This window comes from Hordeum vulgare, chromosome 5H (assembly GCF_904849725.1).
Source record: "Hordeum vulgare subsp. vulgare chromosome 5H, MorexV3_pseudomolecules_assembly, whole genome shotgun sequence".
Classification (NCBI taxonomy): Eukaryota; Viridiplantae; Streptophyta; class Magnoliopsida; order Poales; family Poaceae; genus Hordeum; species Hordeum vulgare.
Window position 1 is genome coordinate 168,036,042 of NC_058522.1, and position 22,524 is coordinate 168,058,565.

Below are 22,524 nucleotides of genomic sequence, written 5' to 3' on the forward strand. Positions count from 1 at the left end.
TTTTGAGCAAGTCTTATAACCATGAAAATTACCGTTACTATATATTAGACTCTCAAAAAAATATGACTGAATAATGAGAGTTCAATTATTTAGATAAAATTTACACGCCACCATGCTCTAAAAGATATGAGTGAAGTACTAGAGCAACTCCTTAGCTCAAAAGATATAAGTGAAACACATAGAGTATTCCAACGAATGGTGATGAACACGTGTCCCTATAAAATAGTTGTGTCCAGGAAAAATGATTGTGGAAAACTATAAATAAATAAATCTATAGGACATTATGCTCCAAACAAAACACATATCATGTGATGAATTAAAATGTAGCTCCCAGTGACATGCCGATGGAATAGAGACGAGATAGGGGATGCCTCCCGGGGCATCCCCGATATTAGACACTTTAGTCTTCATAGAAAATTACCTTAGGTTTCCTTGGGCACACCCAATTTAGTGTCTTGCCTCTCCTTATTCCTTCATCCATGGTGATCACACCAAAAACTTGAAAACTTCAACACACAAAACTCATGAGAAACCTCGTGAGATCCGTTAGTAAAATAGGTAAATCATAAACTTACCTATTGTTATAAATTGATTAGTATTGTTATAAATTGATTTACATTTAATTATTGCATAAGATACTGTATTCTAACTTCTCCATGACTTATACCACCCAATATAATCCATAGCATCATCAAAACAAGCAAATTATGCAAGCAAAAAAAACATGTCTAAAACAAAAAATTATGTAAAGATCTACACTACAATCATACTTCTTTAACTCCGATTTTTTTAACAATATGAAAACCTGGGAAATTTATATATGAATTCTTTGTAAAAAAATCAGATCAAAAATACATTCTAGTAAAATCAGAAAAATTATGCACTTGACGTAAAAGTTTTTGTTTTGGCATCGTATCAATTCTACTAATCATCCAAAGGATTTACTTGGCACAAACACTGATTAAAACATAAGAACACAATTATCATAGTAGCAACAATCATTTCAAAACAAAAGAACAAAAAGAACAACATAAATTCAAGATAGCTATTCGGTTGCCTCTCAATAAGCGCTATCGTTTTATGCCCCTAGCTAGGCATAATGCATAGTATCAAGTGATATCATCTTTGACATTCACTCCACAAGTGGCCCTCATGATATATTCATAAGGTGGTTTAATTCTATTTCTAGGGAAGTGTTCCATACCTTTATTTAATGGGAATCGAAATCTTATGTTTCCCTCCTTCATATCAATAATAGCACCTATAGTTCGTAAAAAGGTCTACCAAGTATTATTGGACAAGACAAATTTCATTAAATATCAAGCGCAATGAAATCTACGGGAACATAATTTCTATTAGAAAGAATAAGCACAACATTTATTCTACCCAAATATTTCTTAGTGGAATCCACAAGATGCAAGTTAAGGGAACAATCTTGTATATTAGTGAGACCAAGCACATCACAAAGAGATTTAGGTATAGTAGAAACACTAGTACCAAGGTCACACAAAGCATTACATTCAAACTCTATGAGCTTAATTTTAATAATAGGTCCCCATTCATGGTGCAATTTTCTAGGTATTGAAACTTCTAACTTAAGTTTCTCCTCATGAGATTTTACCATCGGTTCTACGATATGTTTAGTAAAAGCCTTATTTCGCTCATAGGCATTAGGTTAGATAATTATGGATTGCAACACACAAATAAATCCTACTAAAGAACAACTTTCATAACTAAATTCCTTGTAATCCAAGATAGTGGGCACGACACTAGTTAAAGTTTTGACCTCTCCAAATCCACTTTTTTATCATTAAGATCATCACCCTCCGAACAAATGGGACTTCTTCTAGCTAAAGTTGACTCATCTCAAATACCTTTATCATCGATATTTATATTATTAAATAGGATAAATAACAATCATTTTAATATCTTCATCATGATTGCGGTAAAAGCCGGATGGAAGAGCTTTTTCCAAGGATTCTCGCTTAGCTCTCAATCTAGTGATCCTCTCCTTAATGTCATTAATAGAGACTTGTATAGATTGAATGGACTCATTATCATGCTTAGGTGGCAAATTTTTATTTTGAAGAGTTTCCACATCATGAGCAATCCTATCCATATTTGTATCCATATCATCAACTCATTGCTGCAAACGCATCCTAGACAAATGATTTGTATTCCCTTTTCACAACGGATATTTAAACCATTTCCTTGCTTGTGTGAATGATAGGGGGTCCATCCCACATGACCGATTATCTGTCGGTGATAGGTCCTTGAGTCACACACATTGATAAGAAAGAGTGTGTGTGCAATCGGGTGAGCCATCGGAAATAATTAAACGAGACAAACTGTGTGAGCTGTTCTTAGCATCTCACACGGTTCCTTGAAGAAACTATATGGCATGGGTTGTCCATCACACATTGCTTTTATGTGGAAACATTTTTGCAAGATGGCCGAATGCAAACATTTATCAAGCGGAAGCTGTCCGTGATTGTTCATTGATCCAACACGCCTACTTTCTACAAATTGTGTGGATTGTTTGAGATCATCTCCCACGATGGTGTCCGAGAAATTGTATGCATTAGAAAACCCCCAATAAGCAGGATAGTTGGCCTATTATTGATAATCCATTTAGTATCAAATTGATATTTCAAATCAAACAGGCCATATATTTCATATTCATATTATAGCAACCAAGATTTCATAACTGAATTACATCAGAGTTCAACATCAAATAGCTTCATCACTTAGTTACATCATGTAGGCATATACTCCCTCTGTTCCTAAATATATGTCTTTTTAGAGATTCCACTACGGACTAAATTTGGAGAAAAATGAGTTTATCCACACTCTCAAAGTCTCAATTATGTCTATACACATTCGTATGTAATCTATAGTGGAATCTCTAAAAATACTTTTATTTAGGAACGGAGGGAGTATCTAGCTATGACATTACTCAACAACACCAAGTTTCACATGAAACATCTAAAACCTTTGGAAAGTAGCATCATATTCAGTAAATACACAGATGAACCTCATCTGGAAAACTGTTGAATGTGAAGGTGAATATTGAGCCTTCAGTGATGTTGAATGTACTTGGAACTTTAGGCCAGTGGTTGTGGTTGATTGCCCATCCAACCTTCGTCCTCTTGAGGAAGACTTCAATATTGTACAGTTGGTGTTGAATGGATACCTTCTTTGTCTCTTGACCATGCAGGTGGTTTGAGAGGTAATCATTGGTGAACTGCTTTGTAAAGGACTGCAAACAAATATGTGCATGAATATCTATTCTAAATTTTGAAATGCCACAAAGTCAAAAACAAGGTAAAAGAGTTAGTACCATCCTATTGTTGACTGATGTCTTCTTCATTGTACAAACGTATATCTTGTTGTTATTCACTGTTGGTTTCTTTATCCTAACAATCATTCTGAGTTTCTTGACTTGACTGATATTCATGGACATGTCATTTCCCCATATGCAAAATGGATCAAACAGTTCTTCTAAACCTCTAAATGCAGAACCTACATATGCAAGACCAAAAAGTTCAAAATCTATATATTAGAATGGTTACTACAATTGCACAATAATGTGCTATTGGCCAAAGTACCATGCATGTGCAAACCTCGATGGTAAACCTCGGTGTCTCCCATTGTTTCCCTGTAACACATATAAGGTAGGTATTGGCTAGTTTAAGTGAGAGTTGGCGTACTTTAAGTAAAATATATTAATGAAAAATAAACACATTGCAAATCCAACAAATTAATTTGAGCAACATGGAAAATATAGTTATCCAAACCAATCATGCTTAAGAAAGAGGCAATGTAGCAACTATATATGTTTCTCATGTATTTATAGCCAAATTCGATATATTTCTCCCTTCATAACAATACAAAATTCAACCCACAAGAATTGAACATCACATTTCAGAATTGAACCAAAGAGTTAACTAAACATCACAATGAATGAAGCAAACATTTAACTGAGCACCACATTGCACAATATATATGGCATATATATGAGAAGATGACATTGCATATTAACATCATAAGAAGTCATTGATGGTGGCCTCGAGAAAACACCACAAGCTGTCATTTAAAGTAGCCAACCACGTGGCGGTGTCCGTTCATGAGGCGTCAACGGTAGCCTGTATGGAGAGGTGCTCCTCCAAGATCTGGCGGTCGACACGCATGGCAGCCCTTGCGACCTCATCCTTGCATGGGGTCCCGATTTGCTTCGTCGCTACCAGATGCTCCTTGACCTCCTGAACATGGCTTAGGGCGGTGATTTGGGTGGAAGGTGTCATGTTGGCTGTCGGAGCATGTGAGGTGAAGAAGGATAAGGAGGATACAAATGTGGGTTGGGTGTGGATTAATCGGCACGATCGACAAGGTCGTGCAGCAGGAAGGAGCGTCGCCGATGAGGAGGCGGCACTTCAAGCAAGCACTGCACATCTAAACTTGGGAAAACAACGATAAAACAATGGAGACGTGAATTTTGGTAGTGTCTAGGCAGATATTTCCGCGGTTGTCGACTTTTTTTTTGCTTTGCGGTGAAAAATCATCGTGCAAGTGTGGTTCACGTTGAGGCAGTGGACTGTAGCCGACCAAGCTTCCAGAGTAAGCCAGACCCCAATATATTTTGTACTTCATCACACATGATTCTTGCCAATGAACTGTTTGAGGTGTAATTGATTTTTCACTTTGAATTGAAAGACAAAATCTAAAAGGATGATGTTTGAATTGTTAGAACATTTTTCTTTGATGAATATGCAACTATAGGAGTGGCGTGTTAAATTTTGGAATTATCCAATGATCGTTTGGACATTTTTAGTGTACGTGTTTCAAATTTGAACTACACACACATGCTCCAGTGCATCAAATTGGGTTGAAAAATCATATGTGTGCCCTAGGGTGCATGTTTAGTTCCCATGTAGGAAATGGGAATGAATTTCAAATACATTGGCGTCGTGGATCGACTGCAAACATTGAGAAGCTTGGTTTTTAATTTCCTATAAATCCAAAACTCGTCTGAAATTCATGAAACTTGGCATGGTATCATGAAATGGCGCCAACATGTTATGGTAAAAAATTGTCCAATTTGGGATAAGTTTTGGCATAAGCTTCTTAGAAACCCGAGCTACACACTAGAAGCCTCGTGGTTCCAATAGCGAACTGTCACCTTTGTGGACGAAACGACATTTGTTGCCTCTTCTCCCCTTGATTTGTTTTCTAGAGACAAAATGGATTATTAGGAGTGCCATGTTAAATTTGGAATTATCTAAGGTTTGTTTGGACATTTTTATATTTGAACCGAGTTTTCTAGGCATTTCGTATGCATATTTCAAATTTGAACTGCACGCACATGCTCCAATGCACCAAATTGGGTTAAAATTCTTATGTGTGTCCGAGGGTGCATGTTAAGTTCCCGTGCAAGAAACAAGAATGAATTTCAAACACCTTGGCGTCTTGGATCAGCCGCAAACATTGAGAAGCTTGGTTTTTAAATTCCTATAGTTCCAAAACTCGTCTAAAATTAATGAAACTTCATGTGGTGTCATGAAATGGTGCCAAGATGCTTTAGGTAAAAAAATTGTCCAATTTGGGAAAAGTTTTGGCATAAGCTTCTTACAAAACTAGAGCTTCTCACTAGAAGCCTCGTAGTCCCAGTAGGGAACACGTGTCACCTTTATGAACGAAACGACATTCGTTGAAACTTCTCCCCATGAATTTTCCACATGCAACATCAATTATTTGGAGGGTCGTATTAAATTTTGGAAACATCCAAGGTTAGTTTGGACATTTTATACATTAACTTGGTTTTCTAGGCATTTAGTGTGTATATTTAAAATTCAAACTGGACGCATATGCCCGAGTGCACTAAATTAGGTTAAAATCATATGTATGTCCTCGGGTGCATGTTTAGTTCCCATTCAAGAAATGAGAATGAATTTCAAACACCTTGGCGTCGTTGATCGACCGCGAACATTGAGAAGCTTTCTTTCTAAATTCCTATAAATCCAAAATTCGTCGGGAATTCATGAAACTTGGCATGGTGTTATGAAATGGCACCAACATGTTGTGGGTAAAAATATTGTCCAATTTGAGAAAATTTTGGCATAAGCTTCTTACAAAACTAGAGCTTCTCACTAGAAGCCTCGTGGTTCCGAAAGGGAACGCGTGCCACCTTTGTGGACGAAACGACATTTGTTGTCTCTTGTCCCCTTGATTTTTTCAGAGGCAACATGGATTATTAGGAGTGTCATGTTAAAATTTGGAATTATACACGATTTGTTTGTACATTTTCATACATTAACTCGGTTTTCTAGGCATTTAGTGTGCATATTTCAAATTTGGACTAAAGACACATGCTCCAGTGCACCAAATTGGATCAAAAATTGTATGTGTGTCCCGGAGTGCATGTTTAGTTCACATGCAAGAAATAAGAATGAATTTTAAACACCTTGGCATTGTGGATCGGCCCGCAAACATTTAGAAGCTTGGTTTTAAATTCATATAAATCCAAAAGTCGTTTGAAATTCATGAAACTTGGCATGGTGTCATGAAATTGCGCCAACATGTTGTGGTAAAAAAATTGTCCAATTTGGGAAAAAAATTAGCATAAGCTTCTTATGAATAAGAGCTTCTCACTGGAAGCCTCGTGGTTCTGATAGGGAATGTGTCACCATTGTGGACGAAACGACAATAGTTCCCTCCTGACCACTTGATTTTTTAGAGGCAACAAGGATTATTATGAGTGTCATGTTAAATTTTGGAAATATCAAGGGTTCTATTTGACAGTTTTATACATTAACCAAGTTTTCTAGGCATTTGCTATGCATATTTCTAATTTGAACTAACAACACATGTTTCCACGTGTTTGTGTTATTTTATTGGCTGGGAGGGGTGTGGGGGCGGGGGGTGCATGCTTGATTAGATAAGACGCGGACGCATGCGAGCAGTCCATCGCGTAGTTGGCTCCCCGGGAATCGAGCCCTTTGACCTCCACCCGCCGCCCTCCTCACTCAAAAGTTCTCCATTAATGCTCCTCCTTCTCCTCCATTCTTATCTATAAGCGCCACCGCCGAGGATCGCATCGTTTTCTGATGGAGGATGAGGCAACCAACAAGCGAAGGCGAGTGAAGGCAGAACCGCACGAGCCCCGGCGAGCATGGATTTCATCACGACCCTCCCCGATGAGATGTTGGTAATCATCATGTCCCTCATCTCTATAAAATCTGTCATGCACACCATCGTCCTCTACCGGCAGTGGCGCACCTCTCGAACTACACCCCTGGACCTCATCGATGATGATGAGCTGTGCATAGGAGATCAAAAATGTAGGGACACATTGTCCCACATCCTCGCCATGCACATTGAGGCAGTCAAACGCCTTGCCATCGGCAAGTTCTATTCCAACTGCAAGGTCGAACCCAAGTTTCATGAGTGGCTCTTATCCCCCGCCCTAGTTAGCTCGAGGAGCTCAGATTTGAAGCTGGACATCGACGCTCACTGCCTCTGTTCGTGCTCCACCTCAAGACCATGTTGCCACGCTATATTTAGGGAGTGCTTTTTCCCCGAATTAATTTCGCGCACGCTCTTCATGTCCCTTAGCTGATGGACCTCGAGCTCATTGGCGTCAGCATATCGAAGGAGGATTTGGAGCACCTGTTTCACGGTTGTACCGCGCTTGAGTATCTTTGTCTTCAAGTGATGTTTGGGTTAAGTAGCCTCCACATTGCTACGACAAATGCACGTATCATTTATGTGCATGGCTGGTACCACAACATGTGGTTAGTTGAGGTGCTTCACTATATGATCATTTAGAATGGGCCTTTCCTTGAGAGATTATTTGTAATTGATAAAGAAGGTCCAATAGGAATCAGGGTCACTGACGCACCGAAATTGACAGTGTTGGGCTATTCATGTATTCAATTCTCAAAACTTTTTACAGCTCGATCCATACACGTTGAGGTACAACAGTCTTGTTCTCCTTCTTAATATTGTACATCACAATTTATGTATTTTTTGTTGATCTATGTTCGGCTGTCATGCAAAAATTGATTTCCGCTAGCTTGACCGTGTCTATGCGCACACTGAAGATCCTGGCACTGTAATCTATCGACCCCGATTTGGATGAAGTTGTTAGATTCCTTAGATGCTTTCCATGCTTGAAAAAGCTATACATCAAGGTGATGCTCCTTTCGTATTAATTGTTAACCACAAAGGAGTTCAATTTGTTGGTACCCATGATTACAATGACAAATGTACTATTATTTCTAAAGGAATTTCGTAGGATTCCAATACATATTTTTGAGATGTTAATCATGAAAGATTGAGGATGACATGTCAATGCATTAGTGTATTTTAGAAATCCTGCAAATCTAAGATGCACATAGTGCACAAAACTACATATAGGTACTCATATGTTATCTTCATTTGCACATACAAGCAGGCCCGAAAGTGGAAAATGCGGTGCAATATAACAATCCCATCGAATGCCTTGATTTCCATCTCAAAGAAATAAATTTCAACCAATACTGAGGCACCAAACCAAAGATTCAGTTCGCCAGGTTCTTTGTTCACAAAGCAAGGGTGCTCAAGGTAATGAGGTTCGCTTTGTATTTGGTGCACCAAAATGAATGGTTTGCTGATCAATGAAGGCATTTATAGCTAAATGGAAAAGGATCTACAGAAGCTGAAATTTAGTTTGGAACTTCAATTGATAGATTATTCGGTAGTCACTCTATCAAGCCGATATATGACTTTTCGGTGGTGGATCCCTTCGTAGAAATATTGCATGACTCAGATTCTGAAGAAGCTGAATTTGATTTCTAATATCTGTTTAAACCTTGTAATCTTAGAATTTGGGTCTTGTAAAGCTAGAAATTTGAACCTTGTAATATTTATGGTATTGGGGATACAGTGTTTGAAATGGCATTGTGTTGTTTTTTGGTTATGCAATCATGTGCTAATAAGTATATATGTTGTTGTCCCGTATACACAGCATAGAGATGTTGTGCAAACAAAGCAAATCGCATCTCACGCAATTAAACTAAGGAACATGTTAGTGATGATTTCAACAATCGCTAAGAATTGTTTGACAGCAACCGTGTGCCCACAACACGTACAACTTGTGAGGAGACTCGTCTGTGTTATTATCGGTCTTACCAGAAGATTTTCATTGTTGACATGTTTGTCGGATATCACACACACCTTCTTACGGTAAATAGTTTGTGTTCTGTTGTATCATCCCACACCATTTTTCATAGTGAACTATATGCCTTATATCGCAGACATCTGGATATCTATAGTTCTTTGTGTTATTTTAGCTAATCGCAAATAGTTTGCACGAAACAATTGTATGGCATGTACCGCACATGTAAGTATTTTCTAAATCGTATTTGATGGATCCGCCACATCACACAATTCGTGTCATCGTCGACGGAGCTTGAATATACGTTTGCGATTCATGGATTACGCACAGTTTAATGGAAGGGTCTCTAATTGATGTGTTATCTTAGGACCTTCGTGCAGTAGTGACTTCAAGCAAAAAAAATCTACCATAGTTTTGAGAATCTTTTGAAATCTAGCAAATTTCTGAATGGCGTTCTCAAGATCAGGGAGTATCCTATTATTATTATATGAATTACCATAGGAATTACCATCATTATTAGGGGAATTACCGGAATATTGTAACAGCCCGGAACCGACGCTCCAAAAGATTCCCCTTTTATTCCGTTGTTCTCATAGGATTCGTCTCGTTGTCGCATTCATCATCATATCATGAGCGTCATTCGCATTGCATCAGCACTCCGCTGTCGTCATTTTTGCAAAAATACTTGCATTCGTTATTAGTTGTGAGTTCTCTTCATTTTTGTCGTTGATCGTTTTGAGATCAATCACACACGCACGCGCAATCGACATCATTAAAATATTGTTTTTAAAAGTGTATATAACACTTTCTCGGATTGGATTGAAATTTGGTGTGCGGTCTTATTATAGTGTAGGTAGGTTGCCTGTCAAATTTCGTTGGAATCGGAGTCCCTTCGATACTCGAACGGTCGATCGTAGCGGCACCGTCATCGGTTATTTCGTCGGAAGTTTCGGTGTTTAAAAAATCTTTGTGTCGGGCTTCCATCTTCCCTCTCTTCTTAGCCCACAACCTCTCTTCACAACCCACCTAGCCTAGGCCTGCGGCCGGAGCCGTCCGATTGCGATCAGAGGGCTCGAATGAGTGCAAACCCCCCTAACCCTAGATCCCTACCTATATAAGGAAAGCCTAGCCTTCCTAACGTGAAAAACATAGCTTGCCTTGATTTTTGTGCGTGCCCAACCCCAGCCGCCACCTCCATCGCGCTATGTCTCCTCCCAGCCACTGCTAGGGCCCGCCAAAGCACGGATCTGGCCCGCCCAGGCCCGAACTAGCCGAGACCGAGATCCTCCTATGGCGCCTTGCCCGCAACTCCTCCCGAGGTCCCTGACGCCTCGCCCGTTAGACCCCCGCCTACAACTCGTCGGAGAACACCACCGTGGCGGTGACGCCCGTAGCCGGCCATGACCCCGTTCACCCCAAGCCTCACTGTCGATCGTCCCTGCGCCCTAGAAGCTTGCCGCCGACTAGATCCGACCCATCCGTCGCCAGATCTGCCCCCAGCAACCTCCCGTGCCGGATCAAGTCTCCCCCCGCCGGTCCCGTGCACCGCCGCCATCAAGCCGCATCGTCGACGACCTGCATCTCGGCCAAGCGCGAGCATTAACCCTCCTCCTGCTCGCGTTGAATGCATCAGCCAACTTCGGCCACAACGACGCGGGGCGCTCGCGTGGCCGTGCGTCAATGCCCACGCCTTGGCCAACCCAACATCGCCCCACTCATGGGCCACGCCCTCGCCTTGGCCAACCCCGCCGCTTTGCTGGCCCAGCAGCTCCAACAGGCCAAGCTCGTCCCATGCCGGCGTGTGTGGCCCCACGTGAGCTGCCCCCTAAGCCCCGCCCGAGCGAGTTTTTAACTATGTTGCGCCCAGCTGTGTGTTGCCCCACTTCAGTCAATTCGGCCCGAATACATTTTTTCGACTCAAAATAATTTAGCTATTTTTTGAGGACGTTTAAATTATAGAAAATTGCATCATTTTGAAATGTTCATAATTATTTAAGCATGCACCGGATTTAAAACCTTCATACATAAAACATGCTTAGAATTTTATGTAGTCTCACAATATCCAACTTGCACTCATTTTTAAAATGATTAACTTGCTATTTTCATTTAATTTGCATAAATGACATGCTAAAACGGTTTCTCTCATATTTAATTAACCGTAGGTCCGATTAAATTTTCCACATGTGTAACTTGGCTAGAAAAATGTGTAGAACAACATGACGATATTTATTTTCCTGTTTAACAACTCCAAAATCGTGTTTAAGGCAGATATGTAGCAAATTCAAAATTATATATGGGAAACTCCGGAATTGTTATTTGTTGTTCCGACATCATTTAAACTTGTGTAAAATGTCATGTAGCTTCATAATATCTTGTGAATCCATGTTTTAATATGCTTGTGGCTGTCATTTGCATACATTTTGCATCCATGCCATATGATCTCGTGTTGCTCATATATTTTAGACCCTAGCTCCGTTTTAGATGATCTATTTATGTAAATCGACTAGAATGACGTGTAGAATCATGTGACAAACGTAAAATATGTTTAGTTCAGATATGGACTAATTTCAAAATTAACATATGGGGTCATTTCGGAAAGGATATATGTTGTTTCCAACCTCATTTAAAATTCCTAGATAGCGTAGTTTATTTCTTCTTCACCTCTTGCCATGTTTAACAACACTTCATGTTGTCGTGTACCTAAACGGGAGTGTAATAAATAATTCAAATATGGAGTTTCGTCAATATGCAACGAGTTTCATATTGAGCTTCATCTAATGTGTAGTATTAATTGTTGTGATTTGCCATGCCTTGCATAACTAAATCGGACATGCATCATATGTGATTGTGCATCATGTCATGCATATATGTGGTGTTATAGTGTGTTGATTGTTGTTCTAGATTGTTTCTTCTTGATAGAGTTCCACAAGCGTGTCAGAGTGTGAGGATCTGTTCGACTATGTTGGTTCGTCTGCTTCACAGATTCGTTCTTCTTCCAAGCGGGATCATAGGCAAGATGACCATTTACCTAGATACCATTACTATCATTGCCATGCTAGTTGTCTCATTTTTTCGCTATGTCTCGCTGCCTACCACTTAAATGTCAGCCTCCCAACATTGCCATGAAAAGCCTCTAACCTTTCCACAAACCAGCAAACCCTTGTTTGGCTATCTTACCGCTCGCTCAACCTTCTTTTAGCGTTGCTAGTTGCAGGTGCAGTTGCTTCCATGTGAAAACATGGGTTCCTTGTTATATCACCATATGATTGCTATTTAATTTAATGCAACAATATACCTGGTAAAAGGCAGAAGGCTTGGCCTTCTGGCTGGGTGTTTTGTTCCGCTTTTGTCGCCTTAGTTTCGGCTACCGGTGTTAAGTTCCATACTGAGCGCTCCTAACATTCTTGGGATTGTTATGGGGACCCCCTTGACTTTTTTTTTGGATAAAACTCTTCTGGCAAGTCCCGATATTGTTACTATATTTTTCCAACATAATAATACTGAACAACATAGGGCGCCATGAACCCGAGGAGTAATTAGCCATAATACACGGAGGGCCAGTGCTGATGGTGCTGGTCCTAAACAGAGCCGTTTGTGGGGCCAACCCGGGGCAACTCGGGTGATTTCTATCAGGTAAATGTACGCTGTGCTTATCCGTCGTGTCCTGAGAACGAGATACGTGGCTCCTATCGGGGTCGTCGACACGTCGGGCGGCCTTGCTGAATTTGTTTTACCTTTTTTGAACGTCTTGTGCGAGGGATTCCGAGGATACTTTGGGCTATCTCGAGGTTGAGGTTTTTCCACCAGGAACCCGAGGAGATAACGGATTTCCTGTGGTCGAGGTTTCTGACGTGGCATGTGGTAGTTTGTGATGGACTAGTTGGAGCACCCGTGTAGGGTTAATATCTTTCGGGAAGTCGTGCACGCGGTTATGTGGCAACTTGGAAAGTTTGTTTAACATCCGATTCTAGATAACTTGTAGTAAACTTAACTAAAACTTGTCAACTATGTGCGTAACCGTGACTTGTCTAACGTAAGTAGGTGTTCAGGATCACTTCGTGATCATTATTACTTCTCATCCAATTATGCGTAGATCATCCCCCATTTTATTCTTGTACTCGTAAGTTAGCCACTCAAATAAATGCTTAGTCGCTTGCTTCAGCCTCACCACTTAACCATAACTCGCGCATTAAGCTTCGCTAGTCTTGATACCTTTGGAAATGAGATTGATGAGTCCTTGTAGCTCACAGATTACTACATCAATAGTTGCAGGTACACGTAAAGCGATACTTTGACATGAGCGCGGTGATTATTCTATTTGGAGTTTCCTTATTATTCGTATTCATCGATATAGGATGGGTTCTAGGCCGACAGCTTCGGATACCAAGGATGGACGTCGTTCTTTTATCATTTGTTTACGTCCATAGTCGGATCGTGCTCTTCTACATAATGATTGAATATATTGTTGTATTTTGTTATTCATGTTGTAGCATGTGGCAAGTGTAAGCCAATTCCATATACCCATCTCTTCTGTGCATGTACTTGTAACGATATCAATTGTTGCGAAACAATGAGATGTGCTTCTATCCTTGTCGAGGCCCTCGTGCCGAAATAAGGATAGGATCGCATCTTGGGTGTTACATATATGGTGTAACGTTTAAATTCCCTCTATAAGCATTGTTGTTGAAATTATTATGCGAGAAAAAATTCACATCAATAGCATCATTATTTTACTCAATCAAATTAGATAGTGGCATATCATTGGGACCAACATGACCATGTTTATTAGCAACCATATTCATAAGAGCATCAATTTTACCACTCAAAGTGGCAATTGCCTCAACAAAATTTACCTTCTTACCACTTGGAGCGTGCTCGGTGTGCCGTTGTGAATAATTTGTCATGATCTTGCAGCAGAATCTAGAAGATTTCTATATAGAATGTTTACTCCTGCATAGAAATTTTGTATGATCGTCAATAAACACAAACCATGCGTGGGACAATTCCTAATAATCAATTTTATTCTCTCTCATGCTTATGAAACATGTTCTTGATCATGTTGTTTAAAGTTCATAATTTGATTATGAAGAGAAATAATCTTGACACGAGGAAAATACTTGGCAATAGAAGCATCTTTACACTTATCCCATTTTCCAATACTATTACGGGGTAAAGATGAAAACCAAGCTTTAGCTTTATCTCTTAGTGAAAAAGGAAATAATTTCAATTTCACTACATAATTATCCATGTCATTTTCTTTTGCATATCACATTCTTCGACAAAAGTATTAAGATGCGAAGCCGGATCCTCATTAGGACTTCCAGAAAATTGTTTTTCATAACAAGATTAAGCAATGCAGCATTAATATATCAGTGAAAAAGGAAATAATTTCAATTTGACTACATCATTATCCATATCATTTTTCTTTTTCATATCACATACTTTGACAAAAGTATTAAGATGCGAAGCCGGATCCTCATTAGGACTTCCAGAAAACTGATTTTCGTAACAAGATTAAGCAATGTAACGTTAATATCATAAAACTCCTCCTCCTCCTCTGAAGGCCCGTCGACCCGAGGCTCGTGGTTCGGACTTCGTGTAGCCACCAACTCAAACGGGTCCACCCTAGTAGTCATGTGCTCGAGTGAATGAGCTAGGGGTGGTGGCGAGGACGGCGTAGTAGTCCGCCTACCTCTCCCGCGGCCACGTCCTTTACCCTTCGCCTTCATTCCTACCAGACCTCCTCTCCCCATGGGCAATGATGCCGACAAAGAAGTGCCTGCGGGTGTCCCCAGACTGTCTACCAATGCTCTACGGAGAGATTGGGGTGGAATGGAAATACCCCTCCCATGGGACGCCGACGAACAAGTACCCGCGGAGCGATCTGGACCTATGCGCAGCATCTTTCAACACCTGCCATGACAAAGAGTAAAATAAATAGTACAACATAAAAAAATTGAATACCTAACATAAATAATAATATGTACATATGTAATTTAAGTTGGGATGTATACAAACTAATGCATTCTAGATCGTCTATATATGCTTCGGGATCAATAAATGCATCATCATCATCACTATCACACGTGTCGTCATGAATGACGTGCTCATCGGGTTCAGCGGCATCAACATGTGGAAGGCCTTTTTGTAATTGGTCAAGCATCGATAGGTCATCCGTAGCAGAAACCTCTTCTAGTTCCGGCTCACGGGTGAAGTCAGGTTCACTCTCGGTGTCTACTTCCATGTTCTGGGGTGAAGTAGAGCGGTTCTTGAACCATTTCTTGGAAAGACGTGTTTCTTGGAAGAATTCTCCGTCATATGTGTCTGGGTTAATGTGAGGTTCATAATCCTATTCATTGGGGGGAGGTGCTCTAGCATGTGGCGGCACTTCATAAACAACATCCCAACCATTCACATTCTCATCACTTGGCAGGCCCATGCTAGATAGAAAACTTGGGTCACATGTTGAACCGTAATATAGACATCGGGAATATCCAAATGGATGCTTTGTTTGATTTCAACTAGCCCTATATGTTCATGAGTCCTTCTAGTCTCCTTTGGCTGGAACCAATAACCTTTGAAGACTATGACATTCTATGGGTTTTCGCCATAGAATTGAAGTTCATAAATTGCTTCAACTCTTCCATAATACTCGGTACCTCCTTTGGTGATAGCAGAGATACCACAATTTGTAGATTTCCGGTCAGCCACGGATAACTCTTTTCCAAAGGTAAGAAAGCGATACTCGTTGATGTTGTAGTTCTCAAATGAACGGACCTTATAGTCAAAACCATTAGCGGCTTGTCTCAATGCGGCGTCCATATACTCTGAATTAGCCTACAAGTTTAATACGAAAGGATTGTTGCATTAGCTACAAATTAGACCAAGAAATGAAATGGTCCATCATTGATAATTACCGTTTGTGTGAACCAAGAGATGAAACAAGGATAGCCACCTACATGCTTTGCCAGAAGCTCATACTCTTCGACGGAATCCTTTTGGATCACGGCTACATCCAAGAATTTGGCGATGTATCGACCGTATGAAATATCCGGGAATAAGAGAAGTTCAAAGGAATTATAAGTTGTGGAAAATGTACAAAGAACTTACTCAATGTACGGCCGCACTTATGTTAGGTTGTTGAAGATATACCACGAAATAGTCCGCCATTCTTCGACATCCAAAGCTATTGGTTTCAAAGCACCGGCTGGTGCGAGCTTCCCTCTGAATAGGCTGAGGTTGGATCCACATTTTCTGGGGTCGCCATCATTGTACCGAGGCTTTGAATTATGAAAATGCTGATTTCTGGCTTTGTAGTGTGTTGTCACGAAGTTCGCCAGCTCCTCGGTAATGAATGCCTCAATCATCATATCGATGCTTCAATTCTATGTTTATTTTTATAGTTTGCTCGAAGCGTCTTCTCCATCCTCTCAGTTGCAAAGCACCAACGATTTTGCACGCCCCCTCCCCCCGATCTTGCCTCGGGCGGGGGATGTAAAATCAAATGCTGCATTGGATTAAAGAAGCCTAGTGGAAAGATCTTCTCTAACTTGGAGAGCAACTCCGACGCCAACTCCTCCATGTCATCTACCATGCCAGGCGATAGTTCTTTCGCACAAAGAACATGGAAGAAATAGCTTGTATGTGTCAGTACTAGCCATCCATCCTCAGGAATAAAGTCATGCAACATCACTGGCATTACCCACTCAAGCCATATGTGCCAATCATGACTCTTGAGACCAAATATTTTCAATTTTTCAAGACTCACTCCCCTCTTTAGACTCGTTGCATACTGATCAGGGAACATCAACTGCATTTTGACCCACAAGATAATTTCCCTCATAACTCCCCTTTTTAGATTGAACCAGACCTTCGGCTTCGACCAGTTCTGCTTTCCTTTCGATTGTCGCATGTTTTGGAACGATCTATCACATAGAGTCTGTTGATCGAATCTAGCCTTACGATTATCCTTTGACTTCCCCTCTATGCTGAAAAATGTACCAAAAATGGCCTCTTCAATATTCTTTTCAGTGTGCGTCATGTCGATGTTTTGTCGAAGAAGGAGGTCTTTGAAGTAAGGCGGATCCCACAAGCATGTCTTGTGAGTCCACGCGTGTTCCGAATTATACACATTGAAATACCCTAGCCGCTCTCGGTCAGGCTCGAGTGCGTTTAACTGATCCAGGATTTGTTGGCCTGTCAACGCAGGTGGTGCTGAGTTTTTGACAACTCTACCTTTGATAAAGTTCTTCTTGTCTTTTTTGAAATTATGACGGGGATCCAGGAACTGTCTATGCAAGTCGAATCAAGAATACTTCCGACCCGCCTGCAGCCAATGAAACTGAAGAGCTGCCTTGCATGTGGGGCACGGTAACCTTCCATGCACACACCAACCAATGAATAGCGCATACGCCAACAAGTCATGCATTGAGTACATGCACCAGACATGCATTTTGATGTTTTATTTTCTAGCTGCGTCATATGTCTTGAACCCATTATCCCAAGCTTCTTGCAATTCATCCTTAGGCGGATGCATGTACACATTCATATTCTTCCCCTAATAATTGGGCCCTAGAATTATCAACGTTAGGAATATGTTATTTCTTTGCATAATCTGTTCGGAGGGGAGATTGAGTGGAATGACAAATAGAGGCCAACTACTATATTGGGTTGTCGTCATACCAAAGGTATTGAACCCATCCATGGCGGCACAGACTCGAGGATGCCTTGGATCTGCCGCTTTATCTGGATGTAATGCATCGAAGTTCTTACATGCAAAAGCATCTGATGTGTGTACCAACATATTATTCCCATCTGCATCTAGTTCGGTTCTTTCGCCCGATTTGTGCCATGTCATGTGTATGGCCATCTCTTCGACCATGAAAAGGCGTTGAAGTCTTGGTATGATTGGCATATACCGAAGAACATTAACTGGGATTTTGGTCTGCCTCTTCTCACCCATATCGTTGTCTACCACAACATGCATGGAAGACTTGCAAATGGGACAATAGTTAAATTCCGCATACTCAAGACTAAATAAGGCACATCCTTTCTCACAGGCATCTATCTTCTCATAGGGCATCTTAAGTACACAGAGTATTTTGTCCAACTGGTACAAGTTTGCAGGCATGACATGGCCTTTGGGTAGAAAACGTCCAAATAGTGGCATCATCGCGTCGTAGCATTCTCTGCCAAAGTTGAATTGAGACTTCACAACCATTACTTGTGTGATGGCATCTAGCTGACAAAGCTCACTATGCTCGTGGGGAGGATATTTTGAAGACTCCAACATTTTATAGAAGGCCTTTGCAGATTCCTCCATCTCATCGTCCAAATTCCGAGCATCATCAAAGTCTTGCACCATGTCTTTGATCCCGATACCATGCTCGTCGGTGCGACGACGAACCACCTCAGCTCTAGTACGTTGGCAGACTCACCATGAAATGTCCAAACCGTATAATCGAACGTAAAACCCCTCTTCTGTAGGTGTTTACCCATTTCATCCTGTGCCATATTTTTAAAGTTGTCGCACCCAAGACAGGGGCACCAGGTTTTTATCTGGCCATTTGCAAATGTGGCTTTCACAAACTCTTTGGTTTTTGTTAACCATTTTTTGGTCATATCTTTCTGACTAGTGTGACCGGTGTACATCCACGCACGATCACCCATGATGGTACTTGCACTGATAGTAGGTGCACCAAATTCATATTCATCAAGTTATGTAGAATATAATTGCAACTAGATATGGAACTAATTACTTTTGTTATGTTTTACGCCAGTGTTTTATTTTTTACCATACAAAAGGGAAACGGGCATTCATAGATTGAATCTATCTCTAATAGGTAAAGATGGGTCCTAATCCCACCCGAGTAGGTGTAGATTGGGTTTGTTTCCCATGCTCTGCTCCGGATCCGACGCAAAATTTTGGCAGCACCTCCCCGTTGTTCTCCTGATAAATGTCTCGGTAACAAGCCAAGAGAATGTGTACCCGGAGAACAACGGGGTGGCGTGTTGCCTCGGACCAAAGTAGAGCGCGAGAAACAAAACCCAATCTACATGTACTCGGGCTATCCATGGATAACATGGACAATTAGAAAGGATGACAGTTATAAATATGCAAAGACATGCATATTTATAGATGCCACCCTTTCGAATGGGAGATGCCTAGGTTACAAGAACTGACATACAAATAAAATGAAGTGACATCGGCATGACAACCGGAATAGAGAAAATAGGAGAGGGTTGGGGAGGAGATGAGAGTAGTGCTCACCACTAGCGTCTAGGGGACGTAGTCGCACGGGGAGGTCGTCGGACACTAGACCCTCGAAGCAACAAAACAACTGCACATTTAAAACCACACGATCAACATGAATATTCAATCCTGATAGAAAAATCTCTTTATATATAACTACTTTTCCACTTATATTTTCATATTTTTATCCTCTATTTCTTCTTCTTCTCCTCTTCTTATGTATTTTCTTCTCCTCTTCTTCTTCTTTTCTTCTTCTTCTTTTCTTCTCCTCTTCTTCTTCTCCTTTTTTCTTCTACTTTCTCCTCTTCTTGTGTTTTTTCTTTTCTCCCCCTCCTCTTCCTCTTCTTACTTCTTTTCCTTTTTCCTCTTCTTCTTCTCCACTTCTCCTCTTTTTCTTCTTCTTGTTGTTCTTCTTCTTGTTCTTTTTTCTTATCTTCTTCTTCTTCTCCTTCTTCTTCTTCTTCATCTTCTTCTTATTCTTCTTATTCTTCTCATCTTCTCCTATTTTTATTCTTCTTCTTCTTCGGTTTCTTCTTTTCCTTTGCCCTTTTTCCTTTTTTTTTCCTTCTTCTTTTCTTCTTCTTTTCCTTCTTCTTTCCTTCTTTTCTTATTTTCCTTCTAATTTTCTTATTCTTCTAATTAATAACCTAATTTTCTTCATCCTCTAATTACTAATCTAATTTTCTTCTTGTAACTAATCTAACTAACATTAGCTAGTTAATTACTAATCTAATTAGATGAAAAAATCGAAAAATGCACAGTAGTCGACGGTCGAGCGATAGAGGATACACAAAGGGGAAGAGGAGGCAGAGAGAGCTCACCAGAGAGGTGGTCGAGCAGCGAGGGCACCGGGATGTCGGGGCGTGGGGGTCGCCGGGGCCGCGGGGCGCCGGGGCTGCGGGGCGGCAGGACGGCCGGTGGGCGGGGGACGCGGGCGGTGGGCGTCGGGGACAGGGAGGGAGGGAGGGAGGGAGAGAGACAGATGTGGGGGCACATCCGTTAGTAGGTCGTGCTCTTTGATATCCGCTAGCAGACGGCAAAGAAAGCAGCCTCTTTGTCATGTGCTTTTGGACGGTTTGTTGTGTGCTAGCATACGGCAAAGAAGGCATCCATTCTACCTAACCAGGTCCACGGTCCAGTGGGCCCAGCTGGGTTCTTTGTCGTCTGCCTTTGTGCTTGTTGTCGTCTGCTAGCACACGGCAAAGAATTGACTTATGGTAAATAATATCTTTGCCATCAATCTCTTCTTTGTCGTCTCTTTTTTGGAAGCTCACGACAAAGACCTTCTTTGTCGTTCATCGGCCGACGACAAAGAAATGACTGACGACAAATTCTCTCATTCCAGTAATGATGGGTTGACAGCGGAATAGAGAATTTCGGTGGCGGAAAAAATATTTCGGGTAGCTCTTTGGTATTTGCTTGATATTAGAAGATTTATAGAGGTATAGTTAGGATAGGAGGCACCACGGGGTGGCCCCAAGGCATCAACGCGCGCCTACCCCCCTGGGGAGCGCCCTATTGCCCTGGCACCCCTCGTGTGGTTCCTAGCCTCCCTCCAAAGCTTCGAGGTCTTATTTTTGTCCCAAAAAATCGTCAAAGGTTTTGTGGCATTTGGAATTTGTTTGGTACTAATTTCCTGAAAAGCCAAAAACAGGCAGAAAACAACAACTGGCACTCGGCACTCAATTAATAGGTTAATTCCCAAAAATGATACAAAAAACATATAAATGCATATAAAGTATCCAAGATTGATAATATAATAGCATGGAACAATCAAAAATTATAGATACGTTAGAGACATGTCACCTTGCTTCCCAACTGTGTCTCACGTCGTACCAATTCATAGGAGACAAAGGAGATTCATCTCCCGTGCGCCCTTGCCGCAGGAGTCCTCGCCGTCCAGTGCAGTCTCACCTACCATCGCCGCCGTAGGAGATCTTCTCCAAGTTAGGGTAAAGATCACGCCCCTATTGCGCTCTTCCTTGTCAAATCATGTGCAGTAGGTTTTGTTCTTCATCCTGCCATAGTTTGAGATTGATCCAACCACAAAATGAATCTCGTAGTTTAGACGAACGAAGAAATTTAGGGTTAGGTTTCCGCTTTGTGCATCTCGGAATCACCGAGTGGATTTGAACAGTGTCACCAATTCCTGGATTAGGGCTTCTGAGAGCCGTCTCGGTGGAACCGAGTTTCACTTTTCAGTGCGACCGAAAAGTGTGGCCAAGTTCCTGTTAATGAGATGGTCAGTCTCGGAGGCTCCGATTTCTGACTCAGTGGGACAGAAAAACACATAGATGATACTTAATACTAAGAGTTCAAAACCCAAGGTTAGTTTATCCCCCTTAGGGGGGATGTCACATCAAGGGGGAGTTGTACTCTAAGACTTGAGTTAAAGCATCTCTTAACATGTGAACACATTGAAAGCTTTATGTAAAAGTGGCAATCCCACTTGTTCTTAAATAATGTGTATGACCTATGATCAAGTATTCTTGCTTGGTTCCTATGTAATATACTCATATATAGATGACTTCGTCATCGCCAAAGTGCTTGGTAGATACTAGAGTGGTTGTGCATGTTTGCCATATTTTTTTTGACATCTTATTGTGTGAGCATGTTGGTATGCATATTTTTGCTCATTCGAGATATCCAATTGTTGTTATTTGGCTTTTCATTTTCTTTGGCCAACTGGATATACAAGAATGCTTAATTACCCCTCTCTAGCTATCTATGCTTTCTCCTCTCAAGTTCTATACGTGCTTCATCACAAAATTTGAGCAAGCACTTTTCAGACACCTTGTGTGAGGAGCACTCGAAGATCGTCCTCGACAAAGAGCTAACTTCCAAAACCTCCCATGTGCCACTCAGTGTGACCAATTCCACTAATTCGGTCTCACCGAAGCACTAGGGTTGATCTGGTTTTAGAACCTCGGTAAAATCAATTTTGCAATGTCGGCCTCACCGATTTTCTCGGCCCTAGGCAGTTAGGAAACTCGGTGGCACCAAAATTCCCGAATCAAAACATGGGGATATATACACAGCGGACCCGACCTTTGAAGTTTCACTTCAACCGTCGCCTCCCGCAAACCCGTGTTGTCGTTCCCGTGTCTCCAGGACATTG